The 22,458-nt window shown below is 35.7% G+C and overlaps 1 protein-coding gene across 1 annotated transcript in view; it reads left to right on the top strand.

The window, feature by feature from the left end:
• LOC127946214 (CYFIP-related Rac1 interactor B-like) overlaps positions 1-22,458 on the top strand; it is a 73,277-nt gene that overhangs the window by 470 nt on the left and 50,349 nt on the right. The window lies entirely within an intron of this gene.

Here is a 22,458-nt window from a genome sequence, read left to right as displayed (position 1 = left end):
TTTACAGTTTCCATAAGCAAGAATGTTCTCATGGTGATGGAAAACTTGGAAATATCAGGCTGTTTTTTAGTTGTTATTTAAAGTCAGGGGTGTACATTTAGATACTTCTTGTAGACATACCCCGCTCTACAGTACAACATGGAAATTCATTGCTCAGAGGTATGGGAACATAAAGTCCAGCTAATGCCCCTGCTTGGATCCTAAGTAGGTATCTAGTGTTAAAAGTCTAATGCACTAAATGTCCAATGTGACTAGGTGTATTTTATATATGTACAGTTTAATAAAAGTAGGCTACTTGTAAAATATGTTCTGATTGAAAACTTCTTACATGCCAATAAATCCCTGTTTGATTATGACCATCATCATATGGTTTTTCCTAATTAAAATCATCAGTGTGAGGATGTATTCATTTATTATTATGCAAAACAAAATAGCATTTGCAATATAATGTTAGGTTCTGCAAAAATAAAATCATGCAATTTATACTTTTTTTTTTCTCACTTATTTTCAAAGTCTTTTCCTCCAAAAAAGTCATAGTAATGTGAAATTATCGAGTATTAATGTGGCATAGAGCACTGGACTGTGTGGTTTGTATATCCATAGCGCATCCCTGCACATGTCAGATCAATCATGAGCCCTGATGGATACAGTGTATTTACTGTATAAGCATCCTCCTATATTAGGCTATTATTTCCAATCATATACCTTTGGATAAACCTCTTTCATCACAAACATTCATGCACAGATACTCTTCACACTGTTCGATTAACATATTATCGCCTCTCCTTCCCTTTCCTTTTATGGTATGTAGGTGAGGCTTGAAGTCAAGCATAGCATACAGGAAGACTCTGATCTGGTGGTTTCTGACACTTTGTTGTGTGTCAGCACCGTAGCCTGTTTTAAGTCATGGCCAGATTGAGATTGGTTCTTAATGTGGAATGTTTGTACAGTATGTGTAGGTGGACGTTGCCTAATGGGACTGCATTTCATTGTAGTGCATCAGGGGGTAACTTGAATGGATGATCGTTTATTTAAATTTGATGACAATATGGAGTGTAGTGTACTGTGTGCAGAATGGTAAAAAACGTTTAACTTGTAAAACACATTGGACTGTGGCAGGCATTGCACGCATTGCTTTGCCTGCATGTCAGGCCATGAGGGGTAAACATTGTGGCTCTGCTTGTTTAACTGACAGATGTTTTCCGTAAATAAAGGTACTTGTAATCCACTTTTGTGAGGAATCTGATGTGCAAGTAGTAGGTGTATACAGCAGTGTTTGTTTGTTTGTTTAAGAGAGGACTGCCTTAGTAAGCATTTATATTAATGGTATACAATTTTATTTAACTGTCCACAATTGAAATTAAATGTGCTTTGGATGAATTGTGACCTGAACTGTATGGAAGCATATGGGTAGCATTATTCAATTTGGGATGTAATATGCAATATGTAAAATGGCAATGCATTTCTGTATTTACATTTACATTTTCCAATACATTTGTGCAACGTTTGGTGCAAAATGAAAATGAAAATTAAATTACATAATTTTAATTTGCCATTTACTACACCAGTTTTAAAATATAAAATGAATATTAATTTTAACGCTTTATAAGTTGCAAAATTAAAATGAAAATGTATTACAGAAATTATTAGATATGTTTAACATGTTAAAGCAAAAACTGTGGCAAAATGATCATTTAAATGCTATTTTTCTTAATTGCATTAACACTCACAGTCAAGACACTTACGATTGCATTTTCATTCGGTGTCCCGCAATGAATGTAGCAAAACTCAATGTGCACATTGAAAATGCATTCCGAGCCGATCACGTGTCCCCGCCCTCACGCCACGTCAATCATTGTGTGAACAAGGCGGGGCTTACAGAAGGTCAGAGACTCAAGTCTCAAGAAGAGGATTCAATCAAGTGAGACAACATGGACAAGACAGTTGGTCCGTGTATGTTTTGATCATTTCGGTTTATGGCTTCAGTATTTCATTCGGACTTGTGGGGCGGAGCTGAAACGCTGCTTTCATCTGATTGGTCGAATTGGATCGGTTTTGATCTGACAGCCTTCAGCTCGGTCTTGTCATTCTTTCAGGCAAAATAAGAGTCAGTGCGAGTGAAGCACTGAAATGTCTGAAACTACGCTCACTGTTAATTAGCATAATATTTGAATCAGATGTAACTGGGCACATAATTCGTGCTGCTGAGACCTGCAAATTATTTCTAGGTTGTAGTATTGTATGAATATTGTCCCACTGATAAATACAGTGCAAATAGTTCTGTCCCTTTGGATAACAGTGAAGTGGAAATTAAAATCAATAATAGACTGAACAGTTCCATGTCTGTAACATTTACCACTCTCATCTTTTAAGTCATAAGGCACTAGGTATGTGTGTGTGTGTGACATTAATAAATAATTGTAAAAATGAATATAGTTACATTTCTAAATAAAAATAGTAAAATTAGCTCTATGCTGCTCAGTGCTCCTGTAGCCTACCTCAGAGCGCCCTCTCGCGGCTGTAGACGGTAATGTTTTCTCTTGGTCTTGAATAAATGTGACATATAGTCCAGTGCGACTTATATATGTTTTTTTCCTCGTCATGACGTGTTTTTGGACTGATGCAACTTATACCGAAAAATACAGTTAACATTATTATTATTATTTATTATGAGAGTAATTGACACAGACTAGAACTTTAATGTTTCACCCAATTCAGCTCATATCTTTAGACTCGTCCGACTCGTGTTGCTTGTATAACTGGGCAGACTTACCTTCCCAAAAAATCCTATTTAATTTTATTTCATAAATTTTACTATATTTATTTCCACTTTACTGTTATCCAAAGGGACAGAACTATTTGCACTGTTTTTATCAGTGGGACAATATTCATACAATACTACAACCTAGAAATAATTTGCAGGTCTCAGCAGCACGAATTATGTGCCCAGCTACATCTGATTCAAATATTATGCTAATTAACAGTGAGTGTAGTTTCAGACATTTCAGCTGAAGGCTGTCAGATGAAAACCGCTCCGATTCGACCAATCAGATGAAAGCAGCGTTTCAGCTCCGCCCACAAGTCCGAATGAAATATTGAAGCCATAAACCGAAATGATCAAAACATACACGGACCAACTGTCTTGTCCATGTTCTCTCACTTGAATCCTCTTCTTGAGACTTGAGTCTCTGACCTTCTGTAAGCCCCGCCTTGTTCACACAATGATTGACGTGGCGTGAGGGCGGAGACACGTGATCGGCTCGGAATGCATTTTCAATGTGCACATTGAGTTTTGCTACATTTATTGCGGGACACCGAATGAAAATGCAATCGTAAGTGTCTTGACTGTGAGTGTTAATGCAATTAAGAAAAATAGCATTTAAATGATCATTTTGCCACAGTTTTTGCTTGAACATGTTAGACATATCTAATCATTTCTGTAATACATTTTCATTTTAATTTTGCAACTTATAAAGCGTTAAAATTAATATTCATTTTACATATTAAAACTGGTGTAGCAAATGGCAAATTAAAATTATGTAATTTAATTTTCATTTTCATTTTGCACCAAACGTTGCACAAATGTATTGGAAAATGTAAATGTAAATACAGAAATGCATTGCCATTTTACATATTGCATTGTCATTTTGCATATTACATCCCAAATTGAATAATGCTACCCATATGCTTCCATAGAACTGTGTTGAGTGGTTGGGTTTTTAAACTAGTCAAGAGTTTATGATCATCTCTCTGTCCTCTTGGCTCATGGCTATCAGTCATAATATTTGTGTGGTGCATATTTCATTGTGTTATCTGCAGTTGGGACAATTGTGTAATTTCCTCATAGAAAATTCATAGCTAAGGAAAGCAAATCATAAAAATAAAAATTATAATTATTATTTAATTTTTATTTTTATTTTTTATGGTAAGTTCCTAAATTATTCATTGTTAGAGACACCAAGAAATCTTTTGACAATTTCAGTTTTCTTTCCTGTGTTGACACATTTCCTATTTAAACAGGAAGTTGGATTGATAAAGCTGATCCCTTTTTAAAACGTTGAGAAAGGAATTAAATAATAAAATACAAGCTTGAAAATAACCAAATACATACTGATATAACATGATTTGCTACTTGAATTTCAGAGGCAGTTGGTTCTGTAATTTATCATTTGTAGGGCTGGACCAGGATATTCGATTATTCGAATATTGGTTTGGTGGGTTGGCATATAAGCCCTTCCCGTGTGAGGCACACCGCTTTTGACTCAAGCTGTTCTGTAGTTTATTAGAAGTTTATTAATTCTGAACGTTCTGTGTTTTCATATTGCACCATAATCTGACACTGCACTCCATTGGGTCCCAAGCAACACACCTGCCACACGTGAAGTCAATTTGATGAAGGGTTCTTGACATAAAAGTGATGTGAAGTTCTGATCATTTTACCAATTCTGACCTTTGAGTCTCTTTCAGCAAAATGAACTAATCTGTTTTTCGAGTCATTTCATTCATTTTTTATCAAAATATAATTAAAATGTTATGTGTTACTTTCCTAACATGTCTACTAGTACTTCCGAAAACAGTGATCCCACTACAAACAATACAAAGCTATAATGCTATAAGAAACAGAAAAGATTAATTCATTGTTTACCTGGGTCTTCAGTTTATAATTAGTTCACCTCACCTCTTATTTGACAAGTCTTCAGGCTTGAGTCGTTCCTTCATCATATGACAGCCCCATAAGCTTTAATCTATGCTGTCTGAGCTGTAAAGAGAATTAATTAGTTTATCTCACGAGTCTCCGGGACGTGACAGTTGTCATGTGATGAGCCATTATGAGTGCACCTGCGGCATGTCTTAATTTGAAAAATAACAAACTGGACCACGCAAAAGACGAGATGTGAATGGCCTCTTATAGGTTCTATTATACCATAGACTATATAAAAACATGGATGTAGTGTCCGTGACATCACCCATATGTTTCCAAAGAGCATCTGAAGCTAAAAGTGGGCGGAGGTGGCCGTCGCCATTTTGACAGCGCGTTACCGCGCGTCACTCCCGGATAATCAAAAATGGGCAAATAAAACTTGAATGCTTAATATAATTTAATCGAGTAAAAAAAAAAAAAAAAAAAAATCACCCCCCTGACAGTCATGAAGTGCAAAATTAACTATACATCAAAAAAAAAAAAAAAAAAAAATGTAACCACGCTGTAAAGGTTTTTTTTTTATTTTTATTTTTATTTTTTTGCTGTAAAGTTGGGCACTTTATCATGAGGAGTCTAATGGATTGACTCCCTTCTGCAGCCAGCCTCTAGCAGCCAGTTGATGAATTACAGTTTAAGTCACTTCCGTGTGGGCTTCACGAGAGAGAGGTGGAGGTTGCCGCTTGGTGTAGACATGGTATGTTCAGTCACCTCCCTCCGAAGCTCAAAAAATGGTATTCGGACCAGCCCTAATGATTTGTGTAATAATCTGAGACTGAAGACCGGCGTTATGGCTGTAAAATTCAGCTTTGCCATCACCAGAATTAATTACATTTTAAAATGAAATCAGGGAAAAATGTAGTTGACTATTACGGTGTTATTGTTTTTAATATATTAATGTTTTTATTTCTGATCAAATAAGTGCAACTTCGGTGAACAAAAGAAAGTTGTTTCACAAACAAACAAACAAACAAACAAAAAAATATTTTAAAACTTTTTAATGTCTGTAGTGTATCTGAGTATCCTCTAGATAGATGTCCTCAAAACCTTCAAACGTGCACCTACAGCCACTCTACACCGTTTTTTATTACATGAAATGTAGGCCACAGTATGCATCCATTGTTGTAATTATATAGAAATCAGAAACACTTTCTGCTAATCTCTTCATCCCAGTAAGAATGTTTGTTCTGGGGAAATGTTTTGTGTATTTGTAGGTTAGTAAAGGATTTGAGCTGTAAAACATTAAACAAGAATGCAGTGTACAAATTGGTGATGGTATTCCTTGTTAAAGCAGTTTCCTTAAGATAACTCCCTTTCATTTACTTAAAAATATACTTTTTTGTTGAAGGTTGAATGATTTTTTTGTGTTATGATATTAACCATTGTGTATTGTTAAGCCTCGAGCATGAGCACATGTCCTTGTGGCCTTTAATTCATTATTTTTTTACTTTTTTTAACCTCAGGTGATCTCTCTGTGTACTCTGTCTTGCAGCAGCATGTAATGTTGTACTTTCTTGATGTCATGTCTTTACATGTCAACCTTTGAGCTAAGCAGTATGTTTTTTTTTTCTCTTGATTTCCACTTCAGGATTTTAACATTTCAATTGTTAAGTGTTAAATAGAGCTGAAAACAAACACCACTTTGACACACATTTGGCACTTGAAACCATATGCTTGCAAGGAAATGAAGGAAAAAAATATTTTTCACCCCACTCTGTTTTAAGGGGGGCAAACTTTGCTCAGGGTCATTATATTTGACTAATACTAAAAGTAAAAATAAAACGTTTTAAGAAGCAACTGGGCAGGATTTGTTGTGAAAACCTGGCAACCCTGATCTGAACGCACATGATGGAGATATACTTCTAATTACAGGAGCTTATTTACTGATGAGATGTGCATGAAAATCACATTCGATTTTTTGCACAACCCTACTTTAATCACACAAATTTGTCATGTTTAGTCTTCAAAAAATAGGGATATTAATGACATGTAGATGGGTGCAAGAAAAAAACATACAAAGTCCAAAAATTAAACCGTTCTCTTAAAGAAATCAAATTTGACCTGCTATTAAAACTTTACCCCTGGTTTTACTTAAAACATGGCATTTTCTTAAAACATGTCATTGCTTTTGTTTTGTCTTAAGATGCACACCAGTAATGCTTTTTTATAAAGCATGTTTATAAAAATTACTAAAATGTCCTAATTGGATTATTTATGGCCTAATCCTGGTTTAGGCTAAGCCCTGTCTATGAAACCAGGCCTTAATGTCTCTGGCCTTGGTTTGTAGTCCAAGAACAATTGTCTGTCTAAGGAAGTTTTAATTATGTTTCATAAAATTTTTGCAGTTTCCTCCATATTTAAATAATTCAATTTTGACAATCCCAGTGGACACAATTAAGCCTTGCCCTATAGTTTCACTAAGACATATGTTAGGTTTTGTAAGTTAAATGTGCTCCAGATGCCATTTCATGTCTTTATGGATTAAAAAAAATATATAATAATTTTGTAAAAGCTAGACCCACTAAAATGTACAAAATGAGAAATTACACTGCTGTTCTGTTATTTCTTTTGTTCTGCAGCAATGAGCCAATTTCTAGCTTTCGCTTCAACTGTCACTTTGACACTCTACATATATTGTGTCCCCACTGCGTCCCCTCCCTCTTGTTTCCATGGTGAGGATGGCTGAACATGGTAACCGGCACAGATGACTTGGCAACATTTGGGAAGGAAACCCAACAATATCCATCTGTTGCCTTTAACATGCCAGTCTTCAGTGAAGCAGAAGAGTTATACTAGACTCTCTGCCCTCCGTCAGAATGCATGAGGGTCATGTTTTAAATAAAGCTGAATATAAGCAGCATAGATGGCTAATTCTAGTAAAGTCATGCTGTTGTTAAGTGTGAATTTGGTTGGTTTTGGTGATGTCTGAGGTGAGTGTTCACAGGGCTAAAAGAGGATATGAGTCGAGCATGTTTTCGCCTCATTAGTCAGCTCATGACTCTTCATGCTTGAGATTTGAGGGCTGAGGGCTGATTTTAGATTGTCCACCCCAGGGCTCAACATTTCCCTTTCTGCCCAAAAGAAAAGGTTTACTAATCTGTGGTTAGTCATCTTCTTAGATTTGGCCATTTTTGTGTGGGTTTGTAGAAGTATGTTTCATCAAATAATTTTAGCTCGTAATGTTTTGTGTAGTGTATACACAAATTAAATGTTCAAGTAAAATATTAAACATACTGTAAAACCATAAAATGAAAGTGACTGATTATAAATAGCAGTTTTAACTGTCTGGATATGGTCTGCAGTGCCTTTAAACATTAATCTCACAGTTAAGATACCTCTGTTAGCTGCTATTTAATATATAAGTATTATTTTACAAACAAGCTTTAGTAGGTTATATATATATATATATATATATATATATATATATATATATATATATATATATATATATATATATATATATATATATATATATATATATATAGTTTTTACTTGTGCTCTTTAAATATATTTTTATTAACTCAGACTTTTCCAACTTGTTGATTTTGATTTAAGGAAGTGACTGGTGGTGCCATTGACGTCATGTAGTCATGCCATTGATGTTGTTGTAGTCATGGTATTTATAGCCTTACTTCTGGTGATTGTATTAAAGCATATATATATATATATATATATATATATATATATATATATATATATATATATATATATATATATATATATATATATATAGTGGGCGATATAGCCTAAAAAAGTATATTTCAAGAATAATTGCTATAACGATATTTATGACGATATAGAAAAACAAACAAACACTGAACAACGCTTTATTGGTGATTGCAACTGGCAATGAGCTACTGTCTAATTTGAAGTGTACCGATCAGTGTACAGTAATGTTAATTTCGTCAGCTATTTTTAATTAAGTCTTAGTCTTAGTCTTGTGTCAGATGTCCTTCTCAGTTTTAGTCATATTTAGTCATTCACATATCTTTTTTTGTTTGTCAAGTTTTAGTCGACTACAAGTCTTTTATTTTTAGTCTAGTTTTATTATTATTATTATTATTATTTTTTTTTTAATAACACATTATTACTGATAAACATTTCAGTAAAAAAAGTGTTTCACATATTTCAAACATTGGTTAAATGTCATAATTACCTGACAAAATACACTTGTTGAATGATTTCTGTTTAATGCAAATTATGTTAAACGAGTCTGGTTTTAAATTTCTGATTTAGGAGATACATTCACAAATGATTAACATGATCACATTTTTTTACTTTATTCATACTGCTTTTAATCATAATGCAAAGACCGGTAATCGGGACATTAGCTGTCATGTACAATAAAAGAGCCTGCACAGTGACAGGAAATATAATTGAACACAAAAAGCCTGCCTAGACGGTAGGGCTGCACGATATTGGGAAAAAATGACATTATATTTTACAACAATATTTTATTTTTCTGCGATATATATTGCAATATTTTTTCTTACAAACAAAAATGGGGTGAGCACACTTAAATTCTCATTTTAAATTATTTAAACAAACATCAACACCATCGTGTCAATTTATTAATATGCACGAGGGTGAGAGAGCAAGACAGCGCTCGTGTTGTTTGAAGACGGATCGCTCTCTCTCTGTCTCTCTCGCGCGCGCTCTCTCTCTGTCTCTCTCTCTCGTGCACTCTCTCTCTCTCTCTCTCTCTGCCCTGTTAAACTTGCATGTGTTTTTCAGTCCTGTCAATGATAAACTTTCACTCTATGATGGTTAAGCTGTGCAATTAATCCGCGAATCACATTCATCAAGGGCCGGGGAGCAGCTGGCCCATACAGTTAGTGAATAACGGATCAGCTACGACAGCCTACATCGCACATCCTGCGATGTGACTATCGTGGATTCGTACATCGCGATATCGATGCTTAAACGACACATCGTGCAGCCCTACTAGACGGTGGACTTGCGCTCAGGATTTTTTTTTTTTGAGCGGCATGTGGACGAATTCTTTCTATACACACACTATTTTTATTTCTTGATAACATACGGCTGCTAACTATGACACACACGTATCGAGACTCTTCCTTCGACCAAGTATGTCGTCGTTGCTCACTCATGTTCGCTTTGGGTGTTGTGTTCAGCAGTTTCGTGTGGCAGCCACAGGCAGGCAGCAACAGGAGTATGAGACCTGCAAACAGCATGAAGCCGCGAACTCGTTCTGAATATTTTAACGTCGTAACAGATGATGAAAAACCATAGATGGTTGTAGATTAAAATGAAGAGAGACTTTATCTTAGTTTTTATTTTATACAAAACATTTTCGTCTAGAATTTTTCGTCAACAATAATGCATGTTAATTTAGTCAGCTTTTCTGGACAGTGGTGCAGTCTTGTCATCGTCTCGTCTGACGAAATTAACACTAGTGTACAGTGCCATAGCTGGGGTTTGCGGGGCTCTGCTGTCGTTGGGCCCTGTTTGAAATTGTGTGAATAGCACAAATAAGCAAATATACATATGTGACCCGTCACGGAAACCAGTGACACAAGTCGGCAGCACAACGTTCAAGCAAAATGAGAAAGAAGCGTTTTTTTTTTTTTTTTCAAAATTGGTGATTTCCGTTTTTTTGCAGAATCTGTTAGTTGAGATCACGAAGAAGCCTCTCCGTGTTTGAGATAGCAGTATTGGTATATTTAAAAGCGTATATTTTGAGGTTGAAATCGGCTTGTTTTTCGGAGATTCTAGCACGCATTGTCTGTGTGTATTTCCATACTGGATAAGCGGCTTTTGTTTCTTTTGTTGTTGCCCCCGCCCTCCAAGGGAAGCATGGCTACTTATTATGCAGCGCTCTGGCCGACTCTAGCTGATATCAAAATTCTATGATGATGGACGCCGCAAAGATGATCGCAGACGAGCTTAACCGTGGCAATTACACCGAAAATATTTTGAAGTACTTCTTCGACACGCCGGATGCTTATGGACAAGTGCTCACTGATTCTGAAGACGATCTGAGCGACGATGAAAGCGTCTAAATAATTTTTATAAAAGTCAAAAAAGATAAATTACTGACATTTACAATGCACATTCTCCTTTATTATTAATAGTATGTGGTCAGATTTTTCCCGTTGTGTCTGTCATTGCTATGCAACCATGCAGGGAACTTTACAGGGGGTATGGCTTATCTAAATCAGATGTAAATGAGCTCTATTGTCACTCCCTGCAGGTGAGAACTGCACAATGTTTAGAGACTATTTTTCACCCTTTTGAGCTTTTTTGAGTGCCTACCTTCAAATGGCCACAACTTCTCCAAATATTATCAGATTTCCATGTGTTACACTTCGTTGGAAAGCTTGGAGACTACACTTTCAGAATCTGTGAATAACTCAAAATGCCCCAGTACCGACTTGTGTCCCTACTTTCTGTGATTGGTCACATATTCATTTTTTTTTAAAAAGATTTTTCACAATTGTAGGTGTCCAGGTACAGAAACTGAATAATCAAATGTAAATAGCATTACATAGTCTTTACTGTATAAATTAAATATAGATTAATTCTTGTTAAAACTACAAAGTAATTCAGTAAAGAGCAGTGAGTGGTTTTCTCCTATTTAATTTCTTGGATTAAGGACACTGACAACAGGTAGTTAATTAGGCGCGGTCACTTTAAGAGATAATATATCCAATATGATACACACTCCATTTCTTTCGCAACTGTTTGCTTTAACTTTAGACAAATTCGTCAAGGCATGGAGGTGATCGGTTTGTGGCACTGCTGAGTTGGTTATGGAAACTAGGGGTGTGATGGTTAGTATATAACTGTGAGACCGGCGGTTATAGTTGAACACCGTCATTAGAACTCTATAACCGCCAAAACCGTGTCATTAAAATATTTTTTACAAACATTTTTTATAAAAAATTATTTTCATTTTTTTAGATAGGATCATAAGATGCGCAATATATCGGGAGACATGGTTTTTACCACTTAATGAAGTTTTGTAAATCGTCAGACATATTTACCACTTCATTCAATTTTGCTTTGTAGAAAACCTTTCTTAAAAATGAATTTCGTTTTGTACAAATTTTATCTTAATTTTAATAAATGTTTCATCAACCAATTGCATGTATTTTAATAAATAAAAACCAAATACAGCAGACAATGATAACCGTGACATGGAAGCACCAGCGCGCCGCGTTCACTTGCACTACAATGTGACCTAGAGCGCATCTCATCGTAAATGAAACTCAGCATAAGCCTATGCCTCATACATTAGCATTAAATATCTTTTCTGCATCCTTTCTAGAACAGACGGGTGCGGCTTTGAAATTTGCTCAACAAACTTTGGCGCGGATGATGAGTTTTGTGACACATCTCCTTAATAAACGGAGGTCTGAAATTTCTGCCCCTTTATCGATCAGAGGACGCGCTGACACGGAGTTAACCCGCTATCTCCAAGAACAACCAACTGACTCTACGGCAGATCCACTAGGTCCACCCCCCCCAATAGACGTTTATGTTATGAACCGTCACATTTGACTCACGTCATAACCGTCATCACCAATTCTGAAACCGATACACCCCTAATGGAAATCCAGGTTTCTTTGAAAGTGGCCTTCAGGTCATCTGTTTGGTCTCTTGATTCTCATTTTCCTCTTGACAATACCCCATAGATTCTATCTTGGGTTCAGGTCTGGTGAGTTTGCTGGCCAGTCAAGCACACCAACACCATGGTTATTTAACCAACTTTTTGTGCTTTTGGCAGTTTGGGCAGGTGCCAAATCCTACTGGACAATGAAATCAGCATCTTCAAAAAGCTGGTCAGTAGAAGTAAGCATGAAGTGTTCCAAAATTTATTGGTAATCGGGTGCAGTGACTTTGGTTTTCAGAAAACACAGTGGACCAACACCAGCAGATGACATTGCACCCCAAATCATCACAGACTGTGTAAGCTTAACACTAGACTGAACTTCATGCAACTTGGGCTATGAGCTTCTCCACCGTTCCTCCAGCCTCTAAGACCTTGGTTTCCAAATGAAATACAAAACTTTCTCTCATTTGAAAAGAGTTTGGACTTTGGACCACTGGGCAACAGTCCAGTTCTTCTTCTCCTTAGCCCAGGTAAGACGCCTCTGACGTTGACATGTCTGTGTTTGGTGGCCCTTGATGTCTTGACCCCAGCCTCAGTCTATTCCTTGTGAAGTTCACTCAAATTCTTGAATCAATTTTGCTTGACAATCCTCATAAGGCTGTGGTTCTCTCGGTTTATTGTGCATCTTTTTCTTCCACACTTTTTCCTTCCACTCAACTTAATTCTTAACATGCTTGGATACAGCACTCTGTGAACAGCCAGCTTCTTTGGCAATTCATGTTTGTGGCTTACAAAAACACCCTTGTGAAGGGTGTCAATGATTGTCTTCTGGACAACTGTCAGATCAGCAGTCTTCCCCATGTTTGTGTAGCCTATTGAACCAAACTGAGAGACCATTTTGAAGGCTCAGGAAACCTTTGCAGGTGTTTTGAGCTGATTAGCTGATTGGCATGTCACTATATTCTAACTTGTTGAGATAGTGAATTGGTGGGTTTTTGTTAAATGTGAGCCAAAATCACCACAATTAAAAGAACTAAAGACTTAAACTACTCCAATCTGTGTGCACTGAATTTAATACACAATTTTCACAATTTGAGTTAAATTACTGAAATAAATGAACTTTTCCACCTCTAATTTCTTGACATGCACCTGTATGTGTGTGTTCGTGTGTGTGTGTGTATGCCTGTATGTATATACATATCTTCTTTTTCTATTAAACAAAGTACATTTCAAAGATTGTGAAAACTAGATAAAATATATATTCCTAAATAAAACGATTAGCCTACCCTTCTAGTGTACCTGTCATTCCATCAGAGCAGTTGCAATTTTTTTGTCCATTAAAACCCCAAACTTAACGTCTAAATCGGTGATTTTCGTAAAATGCAATCTAATATTTCTAAACTGGGTTGTGCTTTGATAATAAAACAGAAAGATTTGAAAAACACTGTTCCCTAGGTGGCTTTCTGTGTTGGCAGGCCGTGGACAAGCAAAGTATACTTTGGGCTTTGGGTGGCTGGGGTCAAATACACACAAAAATATGTAAAAAAAAAAAAAGCCTTGGGTAGTATTTGCTTAAACACAGTTGTTTATGTCTTAAGTGAGCGTAAACTGTTGGGAGAGAATCATAATATCTATATTGCATTAGCCCAATACTGTACTTACTGCTGTCTGTCCTTAATCTTAACCAAACAATAAAAGAAAATGAAAATCTCTCACTGCTCTTGACTGAATTACCTTTCAGCTTTAAAGAGAAACTAAACCCTAAACCAACTTTTTTTTAGTGAATGATCTGTAAGAATGTGGCTTATTAGTGCTGTTCATTGATTCCAGTAACTTTTTTGACATTTGAGTATAAATTGTTATAAAGAGTGCTGACCTCTTCAGGTTGAATGGTGGCTACTGCTGATTTTTACTGTTACTGTTGATTTTTCCTATTGGATTGGTAAGCGGTTGCAGGTGACGTAAGCAGTTTCCAGCTCTCCATGCCCTTGGTACGAGCTACCACGCCCCTGGCAGTATAAAACCAACTTGTTCTGTCAAAATCACACTTGTGAGTCAGGAGTTGGAATTGCAAGTATAGAAAATGATCAGGATAGAGTATTTTAGCATCTATTTAGCAAAGCATTTACATAGTTATTTAGATTATTTAGTGTTGCCTATATAGTTAATTAGCACAGTTGTTAGTATTGTTAGAAGCATAGTTAGTAGCATAGTATTGCATCAGTTAGGATAGCTTCAAGTTAGTGTAGATTTATTTACAGTGTTCAGGATGCTACGTAGGTGTAGTGTCGCTGATAGCATAGTTTTCCAGCAGACTTGAAAATTAGGCACCAGTGGTTGCATGCACATGGCCTGGAAGACCGCGAGTTCCCGCCTAGAGCTGGAGTGTGCAAACTGCATTTTACGTGGGATTGCTTCTCCAACGCAATGGAGGTAGAAATGGGCTTCTCCACACAGCTTGTGCTGAAAAGTACGCTCTGTTCCAAAGCTACTTGCGTCACTATAGTCACTCTCCATTTGCGATGTTGACAAATTTTGTAGACGAAAAAACAAAACAGACAATAGTTCAATATCAAGCATTCATCTATACTTAATTAAACAGTAAAGATTACACTGTAAAAAATTAACTGTACATTTTACAATAAAATACTGACAGCAGGGTTGCCAGCCGCTTACTGTAATATTTACAGCCGTGTTGCTGTCATTTAAATTACAACATTTCCCTGTATTTCCTGATTGCAGTTTTTTTTTTTTTTTTACGGTAAACTACATTAATGTGTATTATGACATTTTAATGAATATTAATGTCTGGCAGGTCAATTTTACATTTTAACTATTCAATAACTGCATAAGCTTTAAACACCATTTAACTGCATAAAGTGTTGTTTGATGCAGAAATTAATTCACCTGTTATTTAACCAAAAATAAAATAAATGAATAAATACAAATAAAAAAAATAAATACAAATTTACACTTCATAAACAGGTCATAATTAAACATTTGTAAAAACCACAAAGATTGATTAGTCTTACATGCCCAACAACAAGACCCCAAGTGTGTCCAGCAAAACTTTGGATCAAAAAAAGGAGAAAAGTTCAGCTCCAGATGCTGTTCCATCCCTAGATCCAAAGGGTGGCTAGAAATATTAAAAAGAACAAAGAGAACAATATATAAGATATATTACAGCCCATAATAATACAGTCAGAAACAGATAGAGGGATGACAGATTCAGAGACAGAAAAAGGGATAACAGGTACAATCAAATAAGAGAGAATAATAAAAGAAAAAAGATATTGGGATGTGTACTTACAGTACATTTCAGAAATACCACTGAAAATCCATCACTTTAAAAGGGTGACAACATGTGGGTTCACTTCAACCGGTTTCTTCTGCACCATTTCCCCTTTTGTTTTCAATCCTTTCAACTTCTTTGTTCCTCTCTCTGGATTAATACCAACAAAGCACCTAAAGGTTCAGAACGACAACATACATCATGTAATTCACACGGTTTTAGGGTTTGAGGCATGCAATCATGTTTTTTTGAAATCTGAAATATATATATATATTAGAGCTGTAGCTATCAAATATTTTAGTAATTGAGTATTCTACCAAAAATTTCATCGAAATATAATATTTTTATTTTTTAAATGCATAGAATGCAATGCATACATCAAAAATAAACATTTAATTACTACCCATTGTTTGTCTGTAACTTGTACTGTGAACAATGACAATAAAGTTGACGGATGAATTAAGTGCATTTAAGTGCATTCAGTTGGGGTTTTAAATAAAGCATTTTCTGAGATACACATTAAACACATTTATCTTTTAATTATTGAAAATTAAGCAAACTTAACTTTTTGGTAAACAAAGGGGATTTAATTTTTTTTGCAGTAGGCTATGTACATTCAGCTGAACAATAGTAATACATCTCTGGCAAATGCTTGTCTTTAAAGTAAACAGGACTTTTATTTTGACGAATTGACATACATTTACAGTTCTGTGTGTGATGTGACGCTAGTTTTACTCAAATCAAACGGACAAATGCTCATGAAGTGACTGTCAGAGCAGTTCTGGAGATGTTGTTCATGTGTTCACGTCCTTATTTAGTGAGACAGCAGACGCTGAAATCACAGCCAGCATCAAGCGCGCTTCAGTGTGTGTGATTAAAGGAAGTCGCGCTTCTGCTCCATTCATTAACAGAGACACACAGGATTCATATTTAAATAGACTGTTCCGGCTTAATATTTACAGATATTAGTCCATATCGTGATTTGATGTAAGTGCAATGACCTATTTTTGACGTTTCCTGCATCATGGAAATCATAGGGCCCTAGTTGTGGTATTCCAGCTCTATCTTGCAATGGACACATGCCACTACATTCTCTTTACATTTGCCCGCGCCCTCAAATCAAAACACTGCTGACTCCTTGCAGTATGCTATTTCGGACGCAGCGCTTGTGTCTCCTTCCGCTTTGTGGGTGACGTAAACGCGTTGTGTCACATTAAAAAAACCATTGCGAAAGAACGTGACGAGATTTAAAATAAATTAAAAGAGGCTTTGAGGCAGAGGAATTTGCCTCGATCATTTTTTGTAATTGAGTTACTCGAGGAATCGTTTCAGCCCTATATTTATATATATATATATATATATATATATATATATATATATATATATATATATATATATATATATATATATAAAATTAATTAAACCTCAGCATTATGTGTAATAAAAATAGAGTATCGTTTTTTAAAAGGGGCTCTTTATTTTGTAAAATACTACTAGTCAGTTATGGATACCGTGCATGAGAGAGACTTATTAACTCTTGCTTTTGTCAGGTGCCAGCTGTGCTCATTTATGCTATGTCGACTTGCCTCTATCCCATGCTGCGGTCTCATTGACCTCCTCAATTTTATCTACACTAATAGTAACCATCTCCCCATACTGTTTTAGTGTGGGTCGAGACAAACAGACAGTGTCGGGGGTAAAGAGAGTAATTTTGAGGCAATAAGGAATGTCGTTAGATGACTCAACCACCCACTGCACTCAGATTCCTCTGTATTTGTTGTCTACTAGACAAGGTCTGTCTTGAGTAAATAAATGCCTACCGTTAGCCTAGGCTTAGGGCTGTGTAGTTGTGTGTACTTTCTGCTTTTAGAGGGACGGTTCACCAAATATACACATTTTTGTAATCATTAACTCTTCCAAACTGGTATGACTATTTCTACTGTGGGGCAGTAGGAAAAAAAATATGTAATGTACTGGTTGCTCTTTTCCATGCAGCTATAATTAACAAGGATTGGACCTTTCAAACATTGGACACAAATGTCACACTAAAAGTATGCACCCTAAAAGTGTATCTGCCTTAAAAAAAATATATATGCCCTATCACAAATTTTGACATCTGTCCAGGCTTTTATTACAAGTTCAAATTGTAAACAGGTCATTCTTTTGAATCAGATCTTTTCAATAAATCGGTTGATGATGAGTGAATGTTTCATTTAACAATCAGACTGATCTATTTCTCATTTCCGATTCTGAAAGGAAGTGGCTTTTTATCAGTAGATAACATGGTTTTCTTCTATTTAACAACATGAATTTCTGTGTTAAAGAAAGTATTTGTTTGAATAAATTATGACAAGCCAGTGCCAATGATGCTTTTTAGAAAAAAAAAATTATACCATGATTTTTCATTTCCAGTTCATATACATGTGATTGCAAATATCATCTGTATATTGTTGTTCTCAGAATTGCAGACAAAAAGAGGGAAAACTATTTTTGCAAATGATTTCAGCTTCCTGATTTTTGGTAACATTTTTTTATGGATTACACTGAACAGAATCATGTTTTTAGAAAAAAAGAAATCTGTTGCACTAATAGCCCAGCAGTGTCCTCTCTCTATTGTAACTAGCAATAAAACTAAATAATAAGGAACATACTTATCTTTAGAACAGCATTCTTTCTTTTTTCTTTTTTATTTATGAGTATTTTTTTTTTCTTGTTTAGTTTTTCGTTTTTCTTGTTTAGTTGCAAGTGCCGCACCGCACCATGTATTCTTGGTGGTTTGGTTAAAGTTAAAGTCCCCCTATTTTTTTTTTGCATGTTACCTTTTCATTTAGTCTTGCATAGCCAGGCGGCAGAAGGTCTGGACCAGGCAGGTTTCATTGGCTTAGGACTGCCCAAGAGGGTGTATGACAGACATGTAAAGCAACCAGTCACAGTCCGTTTCATCCAGCATCATGTTTACAGTCTTGAAAACCTAGTTGATGTCCCATAACAGCCCGGCATGCAACTAATTATTCATTCTTACAATATTGTCATGCAAGTTAACTGCAACAAAGTTCATATTGTGATCTTCACATATTTTTGAAAATCTAGCATTAACAGTAGTTGATCCCAGTAGTTTAGATAGACCAGAATCTTGAGGGAACAGTTTTAGGCACTGTGCCAATAGGTGATGCTGCAGTGTCCTAGATTTTGCACACAAAATACCTGTCAAAATGTTGGAAATATTACTATGTTTTTGAAAAACAAACAAACAAATACAAATTTGGCAACTAAAGTCTGCATTCATTTGATCATGAATACAGTGAAAATTGTGTTATTGTAAAATATAATCACAAATTAAAAGAACTGTTGTTTATTTAAATATACTGTAAATTTTAATTTTATTCCTGTGATAAAAAGCTGAATTTTTATATAATTACTCCACAGCCGTAATGATTACTGAAGGACTGTGTGACACTGATTTCTTAGATATTTTAAATTGTAATAATATTTTACAATATTTCTTTTTTTACTGTATTTTTAATCAAATAAATGCAGTGAGCAGAAGACTTGGGTGAGCAGAAAAAAAACATGTTAAAAAACGTTCAAAATTTTATACAGAATTTGAGGATTTAATTACTAGTCATATGGTTCATAGCACCTAAGAGATGTTGTCTGACAGGAGGTCTGCTCCAACTCTGCTGAATTGCCATTATCATAAAACAATCTAGAAACATAACATGCCATTTATCACAGAGCCAACAATATTTAGTATACAGGCAGGTTTATTTTAAAGGGAGCAAGCTAGAGCAGAAGTAAAATATTATAATATACATATATAAGCCAACACACACAAACCAGTTTTTTAAAATAACAGAATTAACATTAATGATTTGTGTGACTCTGCTTTGGATGTCAGAACCTTCCTAAAATATCTGTAATATAACAGATGCATGGTGATCTAAAAAAATATGTTGTGAGAAAATGCATATGAACATTTTTAAAGAGCGTTCTCGGCTAACCTGTGTTTCCTTAATTTCTGTCAGCAGCTTCCTTCAGAAACTTTGACAAGTTTGAACTAACGTTAGATTCAGTTAATTCGTGCTCCTTATAAATGTCAATTAGACAATTTTCAATAAACCGTTTACAAACTGACAGCAAACTCTTCACAAATCTATCAAAACCTCTCATCTACACATAAATATATGATTAAAAGCTGAAAACTTCATTAAAAAGAGTTCAAGCTGAAGAGATAGCTTACCTTGCCTAAAAACAGTTGAGATGCTAACGGACTATTTCAGAGTTTTCTGTTAAGTAAATATCTAAAAGAAACAGTTGTATGTGATATTTGTGTGATTTTAGGTACTTAACTCACCTGAAAGCAGTGAAAACAGCAGCAAGAGATGTTTGTCAGTTGGTGTTGTCACCCTTTTTCCTCCAGAGTTTGAACGAGACTCCAGTATTCAGCACTCACGCCCGGCCGGGCGTTCATTTTGCGATTTTCATCCGATTTTGAGCCGAATTTTGACTCGTGCGACTCTTTTTCGGGTCGGATTTCATCATTTTCGTGCGTCGTTTGTCGTGCAGTTTTCGCGCTGTGTACAAGGGGAAACGAGAGGCGATAAGCCTCTCCCGACCGGCAATCAGTTGGTCGGATGGATTTCTGACATGTCAGAAATTTTGGTCGCCTCTCGTGAGGTATCGCGCTATTGAAGCAGGGCTACGAACCGATTTTCCGCGTTTCCCTCACTGCGCATGGGTGAAATCATAAACGAAACCATGGTGACACTTGACACGGCGTGTAGTGTGGACTGAAGTGGTGGAGGGATAACTTGTGGGGTTATGGCAAAGAAAAATAAAAGCGGGGAAAAAACGGCTGCTTACCTCCAGTTCACGTGGCAAAATAGATTGACCATATTGGCCACATCTTCCCAGCCACCTGTGCGTCTATATACGCAGACACCTATTTTTTTTTCTTTTTTTCTTTTTTGGGACGTTTCAGCACACAGAATTGTGCATATCCCAAAGCAGTGTGTTTATCCCGGGAAAGCATGTTTATTCTGAAACAGCCACAAACATCCAGGTTCTGAGGGATCCTATGTGTTGATTCGGTTGATTCCCCACGTATAGTGTGAGCAGTCAACTCGCCAATCGGACAGTACAGTGAGCGCACAAAAATCGTGAGCTTTGGCTTTACATCGCATGCGATCTACTCATACAGTGTGAGTTGGTACCTTGCCGAAATCGCACAGAAATTGCACAGTGTATGCCCGCCTTAAAACACGTCAAAGTCATGCAGCATTTGCATAAATAAACCTCTAGAATAAGAACACTACATAAAAAACTTAATATCACGTTAAATCTTCATTAAATCTTGAATTTTAAACTCATTTTGTGACCAATTCATTGGTGCAAATCGGATAGTGGGACAAAGTGGCACTTTTATATTTTAAGATTTTGTATCACTCTGCTTTTTTATTTCATTTTAAAACATGATTGCAGTGTTTTTTTATGTACTAAACTTAACAAGCCTAAGAATTTTTTTTGAGTCATGCAAAACGGCATTAAAATGGATAATCGATATAAAAGGATCTACTGGTCTTTTTTAATTGATAAACACCACAACACTATTTATGTAACTTAAAATGAATACTTTTTTATTACACTATAATTGAATGCAACTAATAGAAAATTAATCTGGAATGAGTTCAGGACCAGACAGGACAATTGAGCTCACTTAATCTCACTTTCCAGAAACAAAAATATGAACAACATGAGTGTGAAGAACCATTAGATAGTCTTAAGAACCTTTCTGTGCTACAAGGAACCTTTTGTGCAATGGAAAGGTTCTTTGGATATTATAGGTTCTTCATGGAACCATACGCCCTGCCAAAGAACCATAAAATAACCTTTTTTTAAGAGTGTAAGTATCATGTATGAGTTTTGATTCACTTGATTTATCGTACACCACATGAAAATTGTAAATTAAACTGATTTAATTGTACCTCCATATGATTTTATTGATGTTTCTAGCATAGTGCTAAGTGATTTGTGTACCAAAGTTTGACTGTAAAGATTTAGAACAACCCCCTAACTCTATGAGGAATAGAGATGCTTGCCTTTGCAAAAACTACTAATTATATTGTCACTTTGCCAACCCAGTTTCATGCTAATAAATTGCCTCCTGCTGCACCCACTCAGTAACGTTTACAAGCTTCTTGATTCTCATGTAAGCCTGTCCATTTCCAGAGTGATTAGCTTAACTGTTTTGAATAAAGGGCTTCGTGATTCCCGTCCTCTCCAAGAGCTCCAGCCCCTCACAGCATGGCTTTTCCGAGCTGTTGCCTTGGTGACGTTCCAAGTACTATGTTCCGTGTTTCTCAGTTCTGAATTCAAATGAGGCTTTCAGTGCGTCAGAATCTTAGCAGCTGCCATAGTAACTCAGCATTGACAGGCTTGATCAGGTGATGATGATTATAAACTCATCCACAGGAATGAGCTTATGCAATAATGGAGATGATTTATTATGCTGGCATAACACTGAGACTCAGATGAGGGGAAAAAAGAGAATTGTATTTGGTGTGGTCGGTGTTTAGAATGCTATTTGCATGCATTTTCACTTTTTAATGTGACATTATCAAATCTGTCAGTCTGTGGATCTGTCTGTAATTTAACTAGTGCTGTCATTTAAAAAAAAATTATCTCTGTTTTCTGTAATTAATTTTGATAAATCGCACATTGTTATATTTTCATAATTTTACATTGAATTTCCAAATTAATGTAGAAACAACATTAATTTGGTATATTTTATTTTTTTTAATGGCATCTATTTATTAAGTAACCTATTATTGGTGGTTTAAGATAATTAAAAAAAAAACATTATTTTCCACATACTTGGGCTGGGTGATATTG

This window comes from Carassius gibelio, chromosome A24 (genome assembly GCF_023724105.1).
Source record: "Carassius gibelio isolate Cgi1373 ecotype wild population from Czech Republic chromosome A24, carGib1.2-hapl.c, whole genome shotgun sequence".
Taxonomy (NCBI): domain Eukaryota; kingdom Metazoa; phylum Chordata; class Actinopteri; order Cypriniformes; family Cyprinidae; genus Carassius; species Carassius gibelio.
Note: the sequence above shows the minus strand (reverse complement) of the source record. Positions and strands in the feature narration are given on the sequence as shown.